Source organism: Schistocerca americana, chromosome X (assembly GCF_021461395.2).
Source record: "Schistocerca americana isolate TAMUIC-IGC-003095 chromosome X, iqSchAmer2.1, whole genome shotgun sequence".
In the NCBI taxonomy this organism is placed as follows: Eukaryota; Metazoa; Arthropoda; class Insecta; order Orthoptera; family Acrididae; genus Schistocerca; species Schistocerca americana.
In genome coordinates, this window is record NC_060130.1 from 539,569,480 (window position 1) to 539,589,146 (window position 19,667).

The window sequence follows — 19,667 nt, forward strand, 5'->3', positions numbered from 1 at the left end:
TCGCCCGACCGACGTACCACGGGCTAGGCTCGTGATACATTTCGCCCAGATACCGGACCACGATTCTTACACGTGGATGTAGGTCAAGGGGGTTATAAACGACAGATAAGGTATTTTGCTATAGGATGTACCTGTAGAAAACTATACAATGTACAGGGCTATTACAAATGATTGAAGCGATTTCATAAATACACTGTAGCTCCATTCATTGACATATGGCCACGACACACTACAGATACGTAGAAAAACTCATAAAGTTTTGTTCGGCTGAAGCCGCACTTCAGGTTTCTGCCGCCAGAGCGCTCGAGAGCGCAGTGAAACAAAATGGCGACAGGAGCCGAGAAAGCGTATGTCGTGCTTGAAATGCACTCACATCAGTCAGTCATAACAGTGCAACGACACTTCAGGACGAAGTTCAACAAAGATCCACCAACTGCTAACTCCACTCGGCGATGGTATGCGCAGTTTAAAGCTTCTGGATGCCTCACGGTTTAAAGTTTACGGCCCCTTTTTCTTCTGCGAAAAAAACGTGACAGGACACGTGTATCTGGACATGCTGGAAAATTGGCGCACGCCGCAACTGGAGACTGACAGCGCCGACTTCATGTTTCAACAGGATGGTGCTCCACCGCACTTCCATCATGATGTTCGGCATTTCTTAAACAGGAGATTGGAAAACCGATGGATCGGTCGTGGTGGAGATCATGATCAGCAATTCATGTCATGGCCTCCACGCTCTCCCGACTTAACCCCATGCGATTTCTTTTTGTGGGGTTATGTGAAAGATTCAGTGTTTAAACCTCCTCTACCAAGAAACGTGCCAGAACTGCGAACTCGCATCAACGATGCTTTCGAACTCATTGATGGGGACATGCTGCGCCGAGTATGGGAGGAACTTGATTATCGGCTTGATGTCTGCCGAATCACTAAAGGGGCACATATCGAACATTTGTGAATGCCTAAAAAAACTTTCTGAGTTTTTGTATGTGTGTGCAAAGCATTGTGAAAATACCTCAAATAATAAAGTTATTGTAGAGCTGTGAAATCGCTTCAATCACTTGTAATAACCCTGTATATGCTGTATGTACAGTATCTAGCCCCCCCCCCCCCCCCCCTCCAATTTTTTGTGGGAAGCACTTTAAAATAGGAGTTTATTTTTAAACAGTTGTTATAAGGGATTTACATTGTACTACGTAACACAATAATCCGTCTATGCCATTGAGCTGGGATGTGCATGAGAGGGAGCAATTTCGATATCATCTATAGAACACTTTGGAATTGGTGATATATTTTCTCACAGCACGTGGCTTTCCCTCTAGTTCCAATCGTGCTGATATAATTCTTCTGTCGTTTTAATAACTGTTACCATACGTTTTCGAACATTTTCCTCGAACTAGTGTAAAAACTGCTCATAAATTATCCATGTTCGCTTAATTTCGATAACGTACATAAGTTGCCTTCTACAGCCTCGACGTTATCGTTCAGTGAATGAGCAGAGAATGGCGTGAGAACGTTTGTGATAAGTTTTCTCCCATAACTTTACCTCAGTTTCTGTCACAAGCAACGTGGTGCTTTGATTTAATATTTCGTTTATACGCTGATATTTTTGACAAAAGAGCCTTACATTCATCGGATATGATTGATCGTTCTTTCAGAGTGACACTCTTTCACTCAGTGGCCCAGAAGCTTACCTGCGCTACTCAAGTGATAAACTTAAAAAAACCGGCAAGAGTTAGTAATTAAGGCAGAACTTTCAAACGTTTTGCTGTAGATGCTGAAATTTGTACTAAAAAATAAACGGTTCATCACAATGACTTCTGTTTGTACTTCACGTTATTGTGTGTCTTGGGGTGAAATAAATTAGTAGGGCAATATATTTTGTATGTTTTCATTCAATAACATCAGATGGGAATATTTTCTCGGGTATTTCATCTTTCATGAAAGGAAATTGTTATTGCACAAAAGCGTACCATGCAATTACGTAATTGCAATTGTAAAACTAAACTCTGCCCGAATAGGCAATGAAGATCCAACGCTACCGACCGGCCGCCGTGTCGCCCTCAGATCACAGGAGCCACTGGATTCAGATATGGAGGGCATGTGGTCAGCAAACCGCTCTCCCGACCGTATGTCAGTTTACGAGATCGGAGCCTCAACTTCTCAGTCAAGTAGCTCCTCAGTTTACCTAACAAGGGCTTAGTGCACCCCACTCGCCAACAGCACTCGGCAGACCAGATGGTCATCCATCGAAGTGTTAGCCAGGCCGACATCGCTTCACTTCGGTGATCTGACGGGAAACGGTGTTACCATTGTGGCAAGGCCGATTTGCAATACTAGAATGAAAAAATTTACTTTAAGTGTTAACTAATGCTGCTACGAAAATATTTAGTGGTTTACCTAATTATGTATTTCACTTAGCACCGCACTAACGCATATAATCGAAAGTACGATTGTATGGGTATCAAGCGAAATTTGTGACAAGATTGAGAAATGCAGATGCAGAATGTTATCTCGGCAGATTTAGAAGTACCTTCAGGTGTGCGCCAAAGATGTGTGTTGGAACCCTTGCTGTTCTTGTTGTATATTAATGACCTTGCAGACAATAATAGTACCTCAAACTTTTCGCAGAAGATGCAGTTATCTGTAATGGAATACTCTGTGACAAAAGCTGCGCAAATATTCAGTTAGATCTATACATGATTTAAAAAGTTGTTCAGAAGATAGGAAACTTGCTTAAAATGCTTAGAAATGCAAAATTGTGCACTTCACAAAACGAAAAAGTATAGTGTCGTACGACTATTGTATATCAGTCACAACTCATACAAATAGTTAGGTGTAACAGTTTGTGGGATACGAAATGGAATGATCACAAAAGCTCAGTCGTAGGTAATGCGGGTGTCAGATTTCGGTTCATTGTTAGGGTAGTACGAAAATGCAATCTATCTACAAAGGATATTGCTTAAAAAACACTCGTGCAACCCATCCTCGAATATTGCTCAAGTATACGGTACCCGTACCAGGTAGGACTGACAGGGAATATTGAACGTACAGAAAAAAGGGCTGCACGAATAGTTAGAGGTTTGTTTAACTCGTTGGAGAGTGTCAAACATGGCGAAGAAACTGAACTGGTACGCTCTTGAAGACTGCCATAAGCAATCCCTCTAAGCCTACTTACTGTGAAACATTCTTAATATACCGCAACCCTAACACCTTGCTCCCGTAGGGATCCCGAAGATAAAATTAGACCAATTGCAGCTCGCACAGAGGCCTTTTATGCAGTCATTCGTCCTGCGTTCCGCACGAGAATGAAACTGGAAGAATCACTGATTGCTACAGTGGGACGTACCTTCTGTCGAACACTTCACACTAGTTTGCACACCATAGACGTAGATGTTAAAGCATAGCTTAACTTGAAAGTATACTAAGACAGTTCGTTTCGGACAACACCTTCCGAAGGACTTGGCAGTATACAGGGTGTTGCAAAAAGGTACGGCCAAACTTTCAGGAGCCGGCCGGAGTGGCCGAGCGGTTAAAGGCGCTACAGTCTGGAACCGCACGACCACTACGGTCGCAGGTTCGAATCCTGCCTCGGGCATGGATGTGTGTGATGTCCTTAGGTTACTTAGGTTTAAGTAGTTCTAAGTTCTAGGGGACTTATGACCACAGCAGTTGAGTCCCATAGTGCTCAGAGCCGTTTTTGAAACTTTCAGGAAACATTCCTCACACACAAATAAAGAAAAGATGTTATGTGGACATGTGTCCGGAAACGCTTAATTTCCGTGTTAGAGCTCATTTTAGTTTCTTCCACCTACGCTCAATGGAGCACGTTATCATGATTTCATACGGGATACTCTACCTGTGCTGCTAGAACATGTGCCTTTACAAGTACGACACAACATGTGGTTCGTGCACGATGGAGTTCCTGCACATTTCAGTCGAAGTGTTCGTATGCTTCTCAACAACAGATTCGGTGACCGATGGATTGGTAGAGGCGGACCAATTCCATGGCCTCCACGCTCTCCTGACCTCAACCCTCTTGACTTTCATTTATGTGGGCATTTGAAAGCTCTTGCCTACGCAACCCCGGTACCAAATGTAGAGACTCTTCGTGCTCGTATTGTGGACGGCTGTGATTCAATACGCCATTCTACAGGGCTGCATCAGCGCATCAGGGATTCCATGCGACGGAGGGTGGATGCATGTATCCTCGCTAACGGAGGACATTTTGAACATTTCCTGTAACAAAGTGTTTGAAGTCACGCTGGTACGTTCTGTTGCTGTGTGTTTACATACCATGATTAATGTGATTTGAAGAGAAGTAATAAGCTGTAACATGGAAAGTAAGCGTTTCCGGACACATGTCCACATAACATATTTTCTGTCTTTGTGTGCGAGGAATGTTTCCTGAAAGTTTGGCCGTACCTTTTTGTAACACCCTGTATAATTTTAACAACGCACACATGCGTTTACTCATGAAGAAAATACAATAAGCGTAAAATCAATAGCAAACGTGTCTTACAGTGTAACCAACAGAAAATGTAACACTCTTTTGGTCTGTATTATCTCTGGTAAGGCAGGACTTGAGGTCTGTTTCCAGATTCGTGAAGACTGTGAGGGAACACCACTCATGGGCTGTCTATATAAGCGATTTAAAATACATCTGTGCCCGTTATATCACTTTTTTGAACATTATTTTAAAGGGGAGATTCTAAATACCTAGAAAATATTTTTTTTCAAATAGCGAACATTTCATGGAAAAACTCATTCCTCAGATTTATTCCTGAACGAGTCCCAAACCACAAAAGAATTATCAGTTACAGAAAGTTGCAGATTACTTTGTGCAAAAATACTACTACTCACCGGTAAATGGCCAGCATGCAGACGTATTTCGATATAAAATAAGTTAATAACTTATATATCTTGTAGGTGACTCGTGGAATGTGTAACTAATTATACATTCTCTTCCCTCCCCCCGTCCCCGCCCCCGCCCCCCCTCCCTCTCTCTCTCTCTCTCTCTCTCTCTCTCTCTCTCTCTCTCTCTCTCTCTCTCTCTCTCTGTGTGTGTGTGTGTGTGTGTGTGTGTGTGTGTGTGTGTGTGTGTGTGTGTGTGTGTGTCTGTCTGCCGTATTCCCAGATTTTCTTCAAGCTGCAAGAAAGCCACGATATAAAAGGTCCCATAGGTCTGTAGCCTTGATGAGAAGCTAACGCCTTGTCTCTAAAGGTTACCATGCTGGCATGGACGCCCACTGACGGACTTCGAAACTGTTCGATAGTGTTCCCGGTGCGGTAGGGAGCGTGAGCTGTCGGAAGAAGCAGCAACACAGCTGGAGCGAAAGGAGGCCCTCGTCGCGTGACCTCGCAGTCAGCCGGACTTCCTCATTACGTGGCAGCCTGCCTCCAGCGGAACGCTGGTGGCCGGCGTCGCACAAGCTTTACCTACCCCTTTTTCCAGGAGTAGCAGTCCTTTAAACGTATAGTTGCAGTTACGGATAAAGAGGAGTGTCTCCTCACATCAGTTTCGTATTACGAAGAACCATCATCTCATATGACGAGAGATCGGGGTTGTATGGAGGATATGGGCCCGGCCACATGTTGCCAAGGTTTTTGCGATTACGTTGCAGAAGTTTCGCTGGGGAATCCTGACACATCCTCCATACCGTCCCGATCCCTCCCCATGCCATTTGCGTGTTTTTGGAGCCCAGATATTCGTGGCCGTCAATTTGCTTCGGACGAAGGAAGGCATTTACCGTTTTGTCTCACAGTGGGATAAATGTATTAACAGTTGTACATTTACATATACACACATACTCCGCAAGCCACCGTACAGTGCGTGGCGGAGGATGCCCTGTACCACTACTAGTCGTTTCTTTTCCTGCTTCACTCGCAGACAGAGCGAGGGAAAAACGACTGTTTATATGCCTCCGTATGAGCCGTAATTCATCGTATCTTACCTTCGTGGCCATTACGGGGATATGTATATTGGCGGCAGTAGGATCATTCTGCATCGGCTTCAAATGGCGGTTCTCTGAATTTTCTCAGTAGCGTTCCTCGAAAAGAACGTCGCGTTCCCTCCAGAGATTCCCAAGAAACTCCGTTAACACTTCTGTGTTGTTCGAACCCACCGGTAACAAATCTAGCTACCGGCCTCTCTATTGTTTCGATGTCTTCCTATAATCCGACCTGATGCGGATCCAAAACACTCGAGCATTTCTCAAGAATAGGTCACAATAGAGTCCTATATGTGGTCTTCCTTACGGATGGACCACACTTTCCTAAACTTCTCCCTATAAACCAAAGTCGACCATTCGGCTTCCCTACTACAATTCTCACATGTTCGTTCCATCTCATATAGCTTTGCAACGTATTGCCTAGATATTTAGACTACGTGACTTTGTCAGGCAGGATACTACTAACGCTGCATTCGATCGATAGGATTTGTTTTTCATATATCATAGTAAACAGTTTACTTACTTTTTCCCATCTCTCATCTGTCTCGTTCCCATTTCATTGTCCCTTTATATATATATTACTCACAGATTTTGTGAGAGAATCAATGTATTTTCGGGTTAAATGCCTAACTCTTTACACAGTTGTCTACAAGACATTCATATTTCAACACACCATGTTATACTCACCATATATCTTTTGAGAAATGGTAACTTTTATACTGGATAATGAGTAATTCCAGAATATAAATGTGTAGTACGCTATTCCCTGAGGTGACAAAAGTGATGTGTTACCGCCTAATACCGTGTCGGACCTCCTTTTCCCGGCGTAGTGCAGCTACTCTACGTGGCATGGACTTCACAAGTCGTTGGAAGTACGCTGCAGAAATATTGAGTCTATAGCCATCTATAAATGTGAAAGTGTTGCCAGTTCAGGGTTTCGTGCACGAACTAACTTCTCGATTATTCCCAATCTAGGGGCGATCTGGGTGGTCAAATCATTCACTTTAATTGTCCATAATGTTCTTCAAACTAATCGTGAACAGTTGTGGCCAGGTGACATAGTGCACAGTCATCCATAAAAATTCCATCGTAATTTGATAACATGAAGTCCATGAATGTCTGCAAATGGTCTCCAAGTAGCCGAATATAACATTTCCCGTTAATGATTGGTTCATTTGGACCAGAGGATGCATTCCATGTAAACACAGACCACACCATTATGGAACCACCACCAGCTTGCACAATGTCTTGTTGACGACTTGGGTCCGTCTCTTCGTCGGGTCTGCGACATACTCGAACCCTACCATCAGCCCTTACCAGCTGAAATCGGGGCTCATTTGGCCAGGTCACAGTTTTCCAGTCGCCTAGGGTCCAACCAATATGGTCACGAGCCCAGGAAAGGCGCTGCAGGCGATGTCGAACAGTTAGCAAAGGCACCCGCGTCGGTCGTCTGCTGCCAAAGGTCATTAACACCAAACTGCTGCACTGTTCTAACGGATACGTGCGTCGTACGTCTCACGTTGATTTCTGCGGTTATTTCACGCAATGTTGCCTGTCTGTATGCACTGACAACTGAACGCAAACGTCGCTGCTCTTGGTCGTTAAGTGGAGGCCATCTGTCACTGCCTTGCCCGTGGAGAGAGGTGATGCTTAAAATGTGTATTCTGGGCACACTCTTGACACTGTGGATTGCGGAATATTGAATTCCCTAACGATTTACGAAATGGAATGTCCAGATGTCCATTGCGTCTAGCTCCACTACCATCCCGCATTCAGAGTACTCTGAGTACGCACTACAGCTCCGCCAATCCACTACCCAATGCCCTTTCACACCTTCTGTATGCAATACTACTACTACCGACATTTGTATAGGTGCATATCGCCATCCCATTATATATATATATATATATATATATATATATATATATATATATATATATATATATATATATATACAGGGTTATTACAAATGATTGAAGCGATTTCACAGCTCTACAATAACTTTATTATTTGAGATATTTTCACAATGCCTTGCACACACATACAAAAACTCAAAAAGTTTTTTTAGGCATTCACAAATGTTCGATATGTGCCCCTTTAGTGATTGGGCAGACATCAAGCCGATAATCAAGTTCCTCCCACACTCGGCGCAGCATGTCCCCATCAATGTGTTCGAAAGCATTGTTGATGCGAGCTCGCAGTTCTGGCACGTTTCTTGGTAGAGGAGGTTTAAACACTGAATCTTTCACATCACTATGCGTGAAACTTGCCCGCACGCGTTCAACCGTTTCTTCGCTCACTGCAGGCCGACCCATTGATTTCCCCTTACAGAGGCATCCAGAAGCTTTAAACTGCGCATACCATCGCCGAGTGGAGTTAGCAGTTGGTGGATCTTTGTTGAACTTCGTCCTGAAGTGTCGTTGCACTGTTATGACTGACTGATGTGAGTGCATTTCAAGCACGACATACGCTTTCTCGGCTCCTGTCGCCATTTTGTCTCACTGCGCTCTCGAGCGCTCTGGCGGCAGAAACCTGAAGTGCGGCTTCAGCCGAACAAAACTTTATGAGTTTTTCTACGTATCTGTAGTGTGTCGTGGCCATATGTCAATGAATGGAGCTACAGTGTATTTATGAAATCGCTTCAATCATTTGTAATAGCCCTGTATATATATATACACACACAGGGTGTCCCAGCTATCTTGTCCACCCAAAATATCTCTGGAACAATAACAGCTATTGGAAAACGACTTTCACCGGTATCAATGTAGGGCTGGGGCCCATGAATGTACATATTTGGAAACATTCTAAAACGAAAGCATATATGTTTTTTAACACAAACTTTTGTTTTTTTAAATGGACCTCCTATATTTTTTCTTCAGCAATCCATAGCATGACAAAGCACATACACAATGGCGTCGATTGCATCGCAATGTTCCCATTACATCCCGAGATATTGAGACGCGAAGTTGACGCTTGAAACACCCGACATGCGCTGCTAGCGCACGTCCTGAGGCTCAGGCGTGAACCCCATGCTGCCCGTAATCGCGATGTGATTGACATGCGTAATCACACCTCCATACTTACCAAGAGGTCCGAAACAACGGTCGTTAACAGTACGTTTCTCGCAAAGACTATGAAATACCCTGTATGTGACTTTAAACACGACCTCACCATAAAACCACCGCCTCAGAATTTTACTGTTGGCACTACACACACTGGCAGATGACGTTCACAGGGTATTTGCCATACCCACACCCTGTCATGGGATCGCCACATTGTGTACCTTGAATCCTCACTCCACACAACGTTTCTCCACAGTTCAGTCATCCAATGTTTACCCTCCTTGTTTGTCTGTACATGTACACCACCTCTATCAAATGGTTCAAATAGCCCTGAGCACTATGCGCCTTAACTTCTGAGGTCATCAGTCGCCTAGAACTTAGAACTAATTAAACCTAACTAACCTAAGGACATCACACACATCCATGCCCGAGGCAGGATTCGAACCCTCGACCGTAGCGGTCGCTCGGTTCCAGATTGTAGCGCCTAGAACCGCCCGGCCACCCCGGCCGGCCCACCTCTATCGATTTCCGTCCCATTCGGATAATTCCTTCGTGGTGCGTCGTTTTTCTGTCTTCGAGTGTAATCGGCCGACGTGTATAGTGATGTACAGGGACAGTGATGTTTCCTGTTAATGTTGCTTGGTCTTGGGCGTACTTTCTTTAGGTCGTACTTCATCACCGAATCTGAGTTGCTACACTGTGTTTTTTGTATGTGTGTGTACACGGAACTACAGGACGTCGACAGCGATCGCGGGATATGTAGTGAGTTGACCTGTAGTGCAATATGTGATTCGAAGGAGGCTTTAGAATTACTGTGCAAGTAAGTCACGGTCAGACTGCCTGGTTGTCTATAGTTGACTCGAAGTTGGATTCCGCCTACGGGCCAATCTTTTTTAAGTTCAGGTCGTGGTAGGTGCCCACTGACTTTCTATGTTAGCTACTCTTGTCACGATGAGTACGACATTGGTGCATATTATTTTTTGTCTGCAAGAGAAGTATTGTAGTACGAGCTAACAAAACTCATGCAAATTTAAACAAAATTGATAAAAGTTCATTAAGGGCGTTCGTTTTAAAACAGTGAGAGAATGTTGTTATTTTGAGGAGTTAGTGATTTTAGATCACTCAGATATATTGAAAAATTTTATCTTTTACGAAGCTCGTATTTAAAATGTATCAGAGTGCAACTAGTTGAGTAAGTATTCAATTCTTTGCCACTAATGAAATTGGGAATGATATACTTTTCTTCAAATTGCGCACTCAAATGTAAGCACCAAGCTCAAGAGAAATATGTTTGCCATTTTATTTGGGAACACTAAAGTTCAGTATCGTCTGAATTTCAAACATAATCAGTCCAAATTTTATGCATAATACTTTTCACAGGAGTAGCTGGTTGATCAGGAAAGAAGATGCAGTAGAAAAAAACAACTTTAAGATGAAACAGAGTAAGAGAGAATAAATGTTGACGATGAGCCCATGAAGTTTGATCTCGAAGTAAAATTACGAAAATACTGAGAAAAATAAGTTCAACTACTCAGCGTAATGAGTCTGAATAAGAAGTTCAAATTCTGTCCGATAATATTTTTTAAAATCTGCTTGGACATGTAAAATGATCCGAATGAGGTACGTAAGTACGAAACTGCAGTACCTTCCAATTTACAGGACAAGCGTAGAATCTGGTTTTCCAACAGAAACTATGTTTCTTTGCTCCCTAATTTTCATGGAAAATAGAACTCTGTCATTTCGGTAGTCTGTGGTTATGAAGCTACAGACACCAGATGACAGTCCGACTGCTTAGCTGGGTGGTAACGTGCTCGCCTCCCATGCAAGCGGACCTTGGTCCGATTCCCGGCCAGGTTGGAGATTTTCTCCGCTCGGAGACTAGGAGTTGTGTTGTCCTTATCATCATTTCATCCTCATTACCGGCGCGCAAGTCTCCCAATGTGGCGTCAACAGAAATAAAACTTGCACTTGGTGGCCGAACTTCCCCGGATGGGGCCTCCCGGCAACGATACCACTCGCTTATTTCCATTTACCAGATGATAATATATGTTCTGATCTGACATTCCTTTTAATTTGCCCAGAAGCTATTGTCATTACTGCAAATGAGTTTGAATATAGAGGAAAGATGCCTTTTATGGCAGAGTTCGCTAATGTGACACAAGTAGATTCTGTCCAACAAAGTGCTCAGCGTTATTGGCAAATATCGGTAGATGTCGAAGCGCCTGAGGGATGGTAAGTGATGATAAGACCATTACGAAGCTGGATACGGTCGAGAATCCCTGATTTTAAAAGTGTTGAATTACGAGTTTTATGACAGTATCGGGTATTAGGCACAGTATCTCATTTTAGGATAAATTCAGCTTCACACCCTAATAGCAGGATTCGGATACTTGTTTTTACCAAGTGGTTTGACAATTTTGTGAACTTTGTGAAGCCATCTGATGATGGTCCAGCTATGCTAATTCTCTAACCAACTCCTTCACGCTCTATCTCGGTCCACCTCCTCCACTCTGCACTCTCTGCTCATCTCCTCCTGCGTCTTTCTCTCTCTCTCTGTCCATCTCCTCTTACCCCTCTCTCTGTCCATCTGATCCTCCACCCTTTCTTTGTTCATCTCCTTCTCGTCCTATATCTGTCCATCTCTTCCTCCCCTATCTCTGCCCATCTCATCGTCCCCTCTATCCCTGTCCGTCTCCTCCCCCCTCTCGCTATTCATCTCATCCTGCTTCTCTAACCGAGTGAGGTGGCTTGGTGGTTAGCACGCTGGACTCGCATTCGTGAAGACGACGGTTCAAAAACACGTCCGACCACCCCGATTTATGTTTTCCGTGACTTCCCTATATCACTTCAGGAAAATGCCGGGATGGTTCCTTTGAAAGGCAGGGCCGATATCCTTCTCCATCCTTCCCTAATCCGGGCTTGTGCTCCGTCACTAATGACCTCGTTGTCGACGGGACGTTTAACACTAATCCCCTCCTCCTACCTCCTCTCTCTCTCTCTCTCTCTCTCTCTCTCTCTCTCTCTCTCTGTCCATCTGCACCTATTTCCTTTTGCTGTCCATCTCCTCCTCCCGCCTCTTCTGCCTATCTCTTCCTCCTCTCAGTTTGTGCCCATTTCTTTCTCCAGTCCTTGTCCACCTCCTTGTCTTCCCTTTCTCTCTCCATCTCCTCCTTTCTCCTCTCTCTGTCCATTTCCCCCTATCCCTCTCTCTGCTCATCTCCTCCTACCCTCTATCTGTGTCCATCTCCTCTTTCCCTCTCTCTGCCTGTCGGTCTCCTCCTCCACCTATCTTTCTCCACGTTATCATTCCCAATCCAATAGGAGGTTGCTGGTTTTTACCCTCAACGTATTCCTTTCCAGATCGTAGCAATGTGGTTGAAACAGTTCCAGAGGTTTAGGATAAGTTTATAAACCGTGGCATTTGTGGCGTACGCAGATATCAAACCTATTTCACATACATTTAACATGTTTCACACATGTTTGTACACATATTTCACCCGTATCTCTAGCGAAATTCGCCCTGCAGTTTCATTTTCACGCAGCTCAGTGTTTACAACGTCATATCTTCTGAACTATGTGTGGTTATGTTGTATGATTCTATTTGTACATTTAGTGCTATATGTGAATACTGTCTCCAAAACCTGGTGCCAGTACATGTAGTAGTAAAGAAGTAGTAAATTAAAACTTCATGCCTCATGTGGTGGTTTTACTTCACGAACAGCGAATAGGTAACTGATAAACTTTTTCGTTTAATCATTTTGTGGGAGAGGCAACGGCCTTACCGCAGTGGATACACCGGTTCCCGTGAGATCACCGAAGTTAAGCGCTGTCGGGCGTGGCCGACACTTGGATGGGTGACCATCTAGCCGCCATGCGCTGTTGCCATTTTTCGGGCTGCACTCAGCCTCTTGATGCCAATTGAGGAGCTACTCGACCGAATAGTAGCGGCTCCGGTCAAAGAAAGCCATCATAACGTCCGGGAGAGCGGTGTGCTAATCACATGCCCCTCCTACCCGCATCCTCAACTGAGGATGACACGGCGGTCGGATAGTCCGATGGGCCACTTGTGGCCTGAAGACGGAGTGCTATTTTGTGCGAGATGTCAGCGAGAAAGATTCATAATGGCAGGAAATTATGTGTAAAGTATGTTGCAAGTCACTAAGTGCTCTTATTCTCAAGTACTGGATAAATAAAATATGGGTATTCGCGCGTCGTGGGCTACACTGCTTTTTCATCCCGCGTTGGTAGATAGGTGGTACTTACCCCGTAGCGGTTCTTTCCAGGCCGAAAGTGATATGTGTACAAAGTTTGGTTGAAATCTGTCTAGTGGTTTAGGAAGAGACGTGGAACACGCATGCGTACTCTGATCAGCCAGAACATTAGGACCACCGACCTACTATCGATATGAACCCGTCAAGGAGAGGAATAACTACTTGTCAGACACACACAAGGCGCATGTAGTATCAGTGAGAGTGATGTCCGTGTAGAAAATGGGGAAGGCGCGCAGTGTATCGGATTGTGATGGCCCAGAGCTCCCCACGAGAGTTTAGAAAACTGCACGTTTTGTCGGGTGTTCGAGGAGTGCTGTGATGGGTGTCTTCAACACGTGGCGAAACCGAGGTGAAACAACGTCCAGACGTCATGGAGTTGGGTGGCGACCCCTCGTTATAGTTGTCAGACGTCGTAGACTGGGCAGACTGGTAAAACAGGACAGGTGGCGAACTGTGGCGGAATTGACATCAGACTTCAATCCTGAGCAGAGTACAAGTGTGTCTCAACACACAGTACACTGAACGATCGGTCCCCACAGCCGACGACCCATGCATGTACCAGTGTTAACAACGACATCGACAACTAAGACTGAAATGGGCACGTGACCATAGGCACTGGACTTTGGCACAGTGTCAGAGCGTTACATTGTCTTATGAGTCCCGATACCTTCTTCGTCATGCCGATGGGAGGGCGCGAGTCCGTCGTCTTCCAGGAGAACAGCTCCTTGACAGCTGTGCAGCAGGACAGAGCCAAGCTGGTGCGGCTTCACTACGCTCTGGGGAAGGTTCACGTGGGCAACCATGGGTCCAGTTGAGCTCGTCCAAGGCACCATGACGGCCAAGGTGTATCGTACACTGGTTGCAGTCCACGTACACCGCTTCATGACGATCATGTTTCCCGACGGCAGTGGCGTTTTTCAGCAAGATAATACTCCATGTCACAAGGCCAGGAGTGTAACGGAGTTGTTCAATGAGCACAGTGGCGAGTTCAAAAATGGCTCTGAGCACTATGGGACTGAACATCTTAGGTCATCAGTCCCCTAGAACTTAGAACTACTTAAACCTAACCAACCTAAGAACATCACACACATCCATGCCCGAGGCAGGATTCGAACCTACGACCGTAGCAGTCCCGCGGTTCCGGACTGCAGCGCCTAGAACCGCACGCCCACCGCAGCCGGCGTGGCGAGTTCCAATTGATGTGCTGGCCTCGCAACTCGCCAGATGTGAACCCGATCAAACACATCTGGATGTGATTGAACGTGGCGACAGACCTCATCGTCCCACGCCCCGGAAGTTACGGGAATTAAGTGACCTGTGCGTGCAGATGTGGTGCCAACTCCAGCGACCTTCCATGCCACGACGCGTCACCGCTGTTATCCGTGCTAAAGTTCGCATGCTAGCTATTAGATAGTAGTCATAATGTTCTGGCTGATCAGTGTATATCTTGAAAAGTACTCCATACCTTTCTTACCGATAGGATGTTTACATGTTTTCACCCTACTTTGCATGTGTACCATCTTACTGTATATGGTTTTCACGACATGGCTTGTCCTATTTTTGTACATGATTTTTCCTGTTTTCTTTTCAACGTAAGGAATTATTCATTTTGACGCTGTACTCACATTATACACAATCCTACGTTGAACTGTTCTATATTTCGGTTAATTACTATCATTCAATACTACTACTTTGTATATATTTTTCATACACTGTAACCACATCTTTTTACACCGTCCCTATTACACCTTCTTTACGATATTTCTTATTTTTGACATTTTACTAAATGTGTTTCACATCTTGTACGTAGAATATGTAGGTTTTTTACATCCCATTACTATGACATGTCGGCCGCGGTGGTCTAGCGGTTCTGGCGCTGCAGTCCGGAACCGCGGGACTGCTACGGTCGCAGGTTCGAATCCTGCCTCGGGCATGGGTGTGTGTGATGTCCTTAGGTTGGTTAGGTTTAAGTAGTTCTAAGTTCTAGGGGACTTATGACCTAAGATTTTGAGTCCTATAGTGCTCAGAGCCAGCCACTATGACACCATTGTGTTTCCTAGTTGATTTTATAGATCTGATGTACTCATACGTTATGTCTATGAAATACTGTTGTTCATATTATTTTTATTTCATAGACCCTAATTATTTACTTGTATCTATTCGATGTAACAATTTTATTATATTATAGAACTTATATTACACATTTATGTTTCAAGTATTTTATGTAACCATATAGAAACCTGAAGAAGACGCTACTGTGGCACTGGAACTAGTACCGTAGATAAAGTTTTCAAAAATAACAGCTGATGGTATATACACTCCTGGAAATGGAAAAAAGAACACATTGACACCGGTGTGTCAGACCCACCATACTTGCTCCGGACACTGCGAGAGGGATGTACAAGCAATGATCACACGCACGGCACAGCGGACACACCAGGAACCGCGGTGTTGGCCGTCGAATGGCGCTAGCTGCGCAGCATTTGTGCACCGCCGCCGTCAGTGTCAGCCAGTTTGCCGTGGCATACGGAGCTCCATCGCAGTCTTTAACACTGGTAGCATGCCGCGACAGCGTGGACGTGAACCGTATGTGCAGTTGACGGACTTTGAGCGAGGGCGTATAGTGGGCATGCGGGAGGCCGGGTGGACGTACCGCCGAATTGCTCAACACGTGGGGCGTGAGGTCTCCACAGTACATCGATGTTGTCGCCAGTGGTCGGCGGAAGGTGCACGTGCCCGTCGACCTGGGACCGGACCGCAGCGACGCACGGATGCACGCCAAGACTGTAGGATCCTACGCAGTGCCGTAGGGGACCGCACCGCCACTTCCCAGCAAATTAGGGACACTGTTGCTCCTGGGGTATCGGCGAGGACCATTCGCAACCGTCTCCATGAAGCTGGGCTACGGTCCCGCACACCGTTAGGCCGTCTTCCGCTCACGCCCCAACATCGTGCAGCCCGCCTCCAGTGGTGTCGCGACAGGCGTGAATGGAGGGACGAATGGAGACGTGTCGTCTTCAGCGATGAGAGTCGCTTCTGCCTTGGTGCCAATGATGGTCGTATGCATGTTTGGCGCCGTGCAGGTGAGCGCCACAATCAGGACTGCATACGACCGAGGCACAAAGGCCAACACCCGGCATCATGGTGTGGGGAGAGATCTCCTACACTGGCCGTACACCACTGGTGATCGTCGAGGGGACACTGAATAGTGCACGGTACATCCAAACCGTCATCGAACCCATCGTTCTACCATTCCTAGACCGGCAAGGGAACTTGCTGTTCCAACAGGACAATGCACGTCCGCATGTATCCCGTGCCACCCAACGTGCTCTAGAAGGTGTAAGTCAACTACCCTGGCCAGCAAGATCTCCGGATCTGTCCCCCATTGAGCATGTTTGGGACTGGATGAAGCGTCGTCTCGCGCGGTCTGCACGTCCAGCACGAACGCTGGTCCAACTGAGGCGCCAGGTGGAAATGGCATGGCAAGCCGTTCCACAGGACTACATCCAGCATCTCTACGATCGTCTCCATGGGAGAATAGCAGCCTGCATTGCTGCGAAAGGTGGATATACACTGTACTAGTGCCGACATTGTGCATGCTCTGTTGCCTGTGTCTATGTGCCTGTGGTTCTGTCAGTGTGATCATGTGATGTATCTGACCCCAGGAATGTGTCAATAAAGTTTCCCCTACCTGGGACAATGAATTCACGGCGTTCTTATTTCAATTTCCAGGAGTGTATTTCTACAACAGTTCGGCCGGCCGCTATTCCTCACTCCATATTTTTATGCTGGATTTACGATCACTTAATATGTACCTACGTTTCGCGCGAGTTTAGTCTTCGGCACGTAGCCGTCTCATTCACCCATCTACTCTGAATGGCGCGGTGATGGGGAAGTCGGAGTGCTGAGCACACTCGGCTGCTATCGTAAAGCGCAAATCTTGGCCAGGTTTGATGTACACCCACAGTCAGAGGTGGAAAGATTGCCCGAGGGCAGCAACACTAAGAATAGCCATTTACTGAGATTACCGTTAGGTTTCGTTCACAGAAGTGGAGCACGAAGGAACAGTCGGTAGCAGAGACGCGTAGTGCAAGAGCAGGTGTGGTGTGGGTCGCTGGACACAACAGGCGAAAGCTGAATGTCACGTCCATTGCTTTCGTGTTTTACTTAATCGAACTGAGACCTTGGGAGAGCGAAGAAGCTTTGCATTTCTTGATATAGCTAATGCAAGGCTACGAAAGCTCTTTGTTTTTCTTTCTCGGCATACTTTATTTTTGCAAGTTTCTAATGCGCCAGTGTGAGTCACTGTTATTCCGGACGTGGGTGACGTGGTACAGCGACAGTACCAGTAGGATGCTGCTGCAAACTGGCAAAGCGGATAGCGGAACAGAAAGATTTTGCTGCTGTATTTTTCCAACAGACGTTAGCGAGAACAGGCCTTACACGAGGTTCTGACCATTCCAGGTAAGTGCTGCTCACGAAACGGCCATTAGAAATTTTCATTGAATTTTGGGACCTTTGTTGACGAGAAAGGCGCTGTGTCTCCAAATTCAGAGCGTTGTAGTTGAAGGCCTAAACATCTACATTTATTTTTCGCGCGTTATGTTTTGTCCGTTTTAAATAATTTTTAAAGGCAGTGACAACATTTGTGTATTGTAATACAGAAATATACAGGCGGTCCCTCAAATTTCTCCCACATTTGCAACCTCATTCGAGCAGGCTCTGTGGAGTACATTGTGGAGGGCTGTTCAAACTATTATTGGCCCTCTGTGTTTTGATCGATGTCGTGGAGAGAATACTGACTCTTTATTCCTCTGCAAGCATCTTTATCGCCCTCATCCGGTCTTGTAACACTAATATGAAGTATAGGATGTGTTCAGAGTATCTGTTTCTCTGTCTGTCTGAAACAGTGAATCTCAGAATTTGTCTGTGAACACTTTACGACACGAATTCGCTTTTCTTCAAGCGATTCCCGTATCTCTGCCTAACGTTTTCCTAGTGTCTTCGATCGATTAGCACACCTAGAGCGCTTCTCTGATTGTCTTCGGTTTCTTACTTCATGGTAGTGTGGTAAGGGCTGCAGTCGTCCAAGAAACTTCAATGCAGTGCCGGAATGTCTCCTTTGAGCAGACAACGCCCGAGTGGTTCCCCACCCTCCAGCAGCTGAGGTGGTGGCTCTGAGCACTATGGGACTTAACATCTATGGTCATCAGTCCCCTAGAACTTAGAACTACTTAAACCTAACTAACCTAAGGACAGCACACAACACCCAGCCATCACGAGGCAGAGAAAATCCCTGACCCCGCCGGGAATCGAACCCGGGAACCCGGGCGTGGCAAGCGAGAAGCTGAGGTGGTGTTCCGTCTCGAGCCTTTTCCCAAATACTGTAAAAGTTTTTTTAAGAATGGATCGTAAGAAGTGCTGTAGATGCTGTTGTTGAATTTTATGCTAATTTTAACGCTTCGATGATACTGAGGTCATTGGAGAGCGAGGTGATCTCGTGGTTTGAATCTACTCGACCTAATATTTTTGGAGGTTTCTGAGTATTACGCTTAAGCATGGTCCAAGTTGTTCTAAATAAACTGCTGCGACAAATCCCTCACATTGAGTTCTGTTTTATACGTAGTAACACAGGCACTGCTGTTTCGTATTTATTCGCGAATATTAGGCCCTCGACTGTCAATAAATACAGTATATCCTTCCTGGACGGGAAAATACGTAACGTACAAGTGCAGGTTGTGACACATGGACGACGATATTCGGAAGTTTGGGTCTGGCCGTGATTCGTGCTCGGGTGGCTGAACCGTTTAAGGCGACCACTCGCGTGAAGTGGGAAATCCGGATTCGAGTGCCCGTCCGGTACAAATTTTCGTTGTTGTCATTCCAATGTAGAGCCGAAGGTGGATCATATTCGCAACTGTGAATAAATTTTTAGTAATTTTTTAGATGAATGATCCCGTTAACCGTTAAAAATAAAGAAAATTGATCGCTCAAAACATGCAATTCTAATTTTCATTTGTTTCAAAAAGGTCGTATGTAAAGTAAATTACGGAGATGTAATCGAATACCGGCTTTCCAGAGGTCAGCATTCACTCTTTCGAATAACTGTGGCTGAGAACTACGATGTAGTAAGTCACAGTATCGCTTTAAAACATAAATCTTTGTGTACGTACACTTATCTTGGTTGAAATTTTTTTCGTTATGAGACGCACATTATAACATGCCCTTTGTACTAGAAACATACAAAAATTTCTGGACCCAGACACAGTTGGGCTCAATGTTCCCTGCAGTTGGGGCGAATCGGCCTCAAACCGTATACAGCAGGCTTGATTCAGTTTTCAGTGACTACAACACTTCAGCGAAAACCGGGTTATTCCCCTGACAAG

At 45.4% G+C, this 19,667-nt stretch overlaps 1 protein-coding gene and 1 pseudogene across 3 annotated transcripts in view; both read left to right on the forward strand.

The window, feature by feature from the left end:
* The window catches only part of LOC124555563 (carbohydrate sulfotransferase 5-like), a 641,036-nt gene that overhangs the window by 464,313 nt on the left and 157,056 nt on the right, over positions 1 to 19,667 (forward strand). The gene's annotated exons all lie outside the window — the stretch shown is intronic.
* LOC124557392 lies at positions 12,779 to 12,895 on the forward strand (annotated as a pseudogene).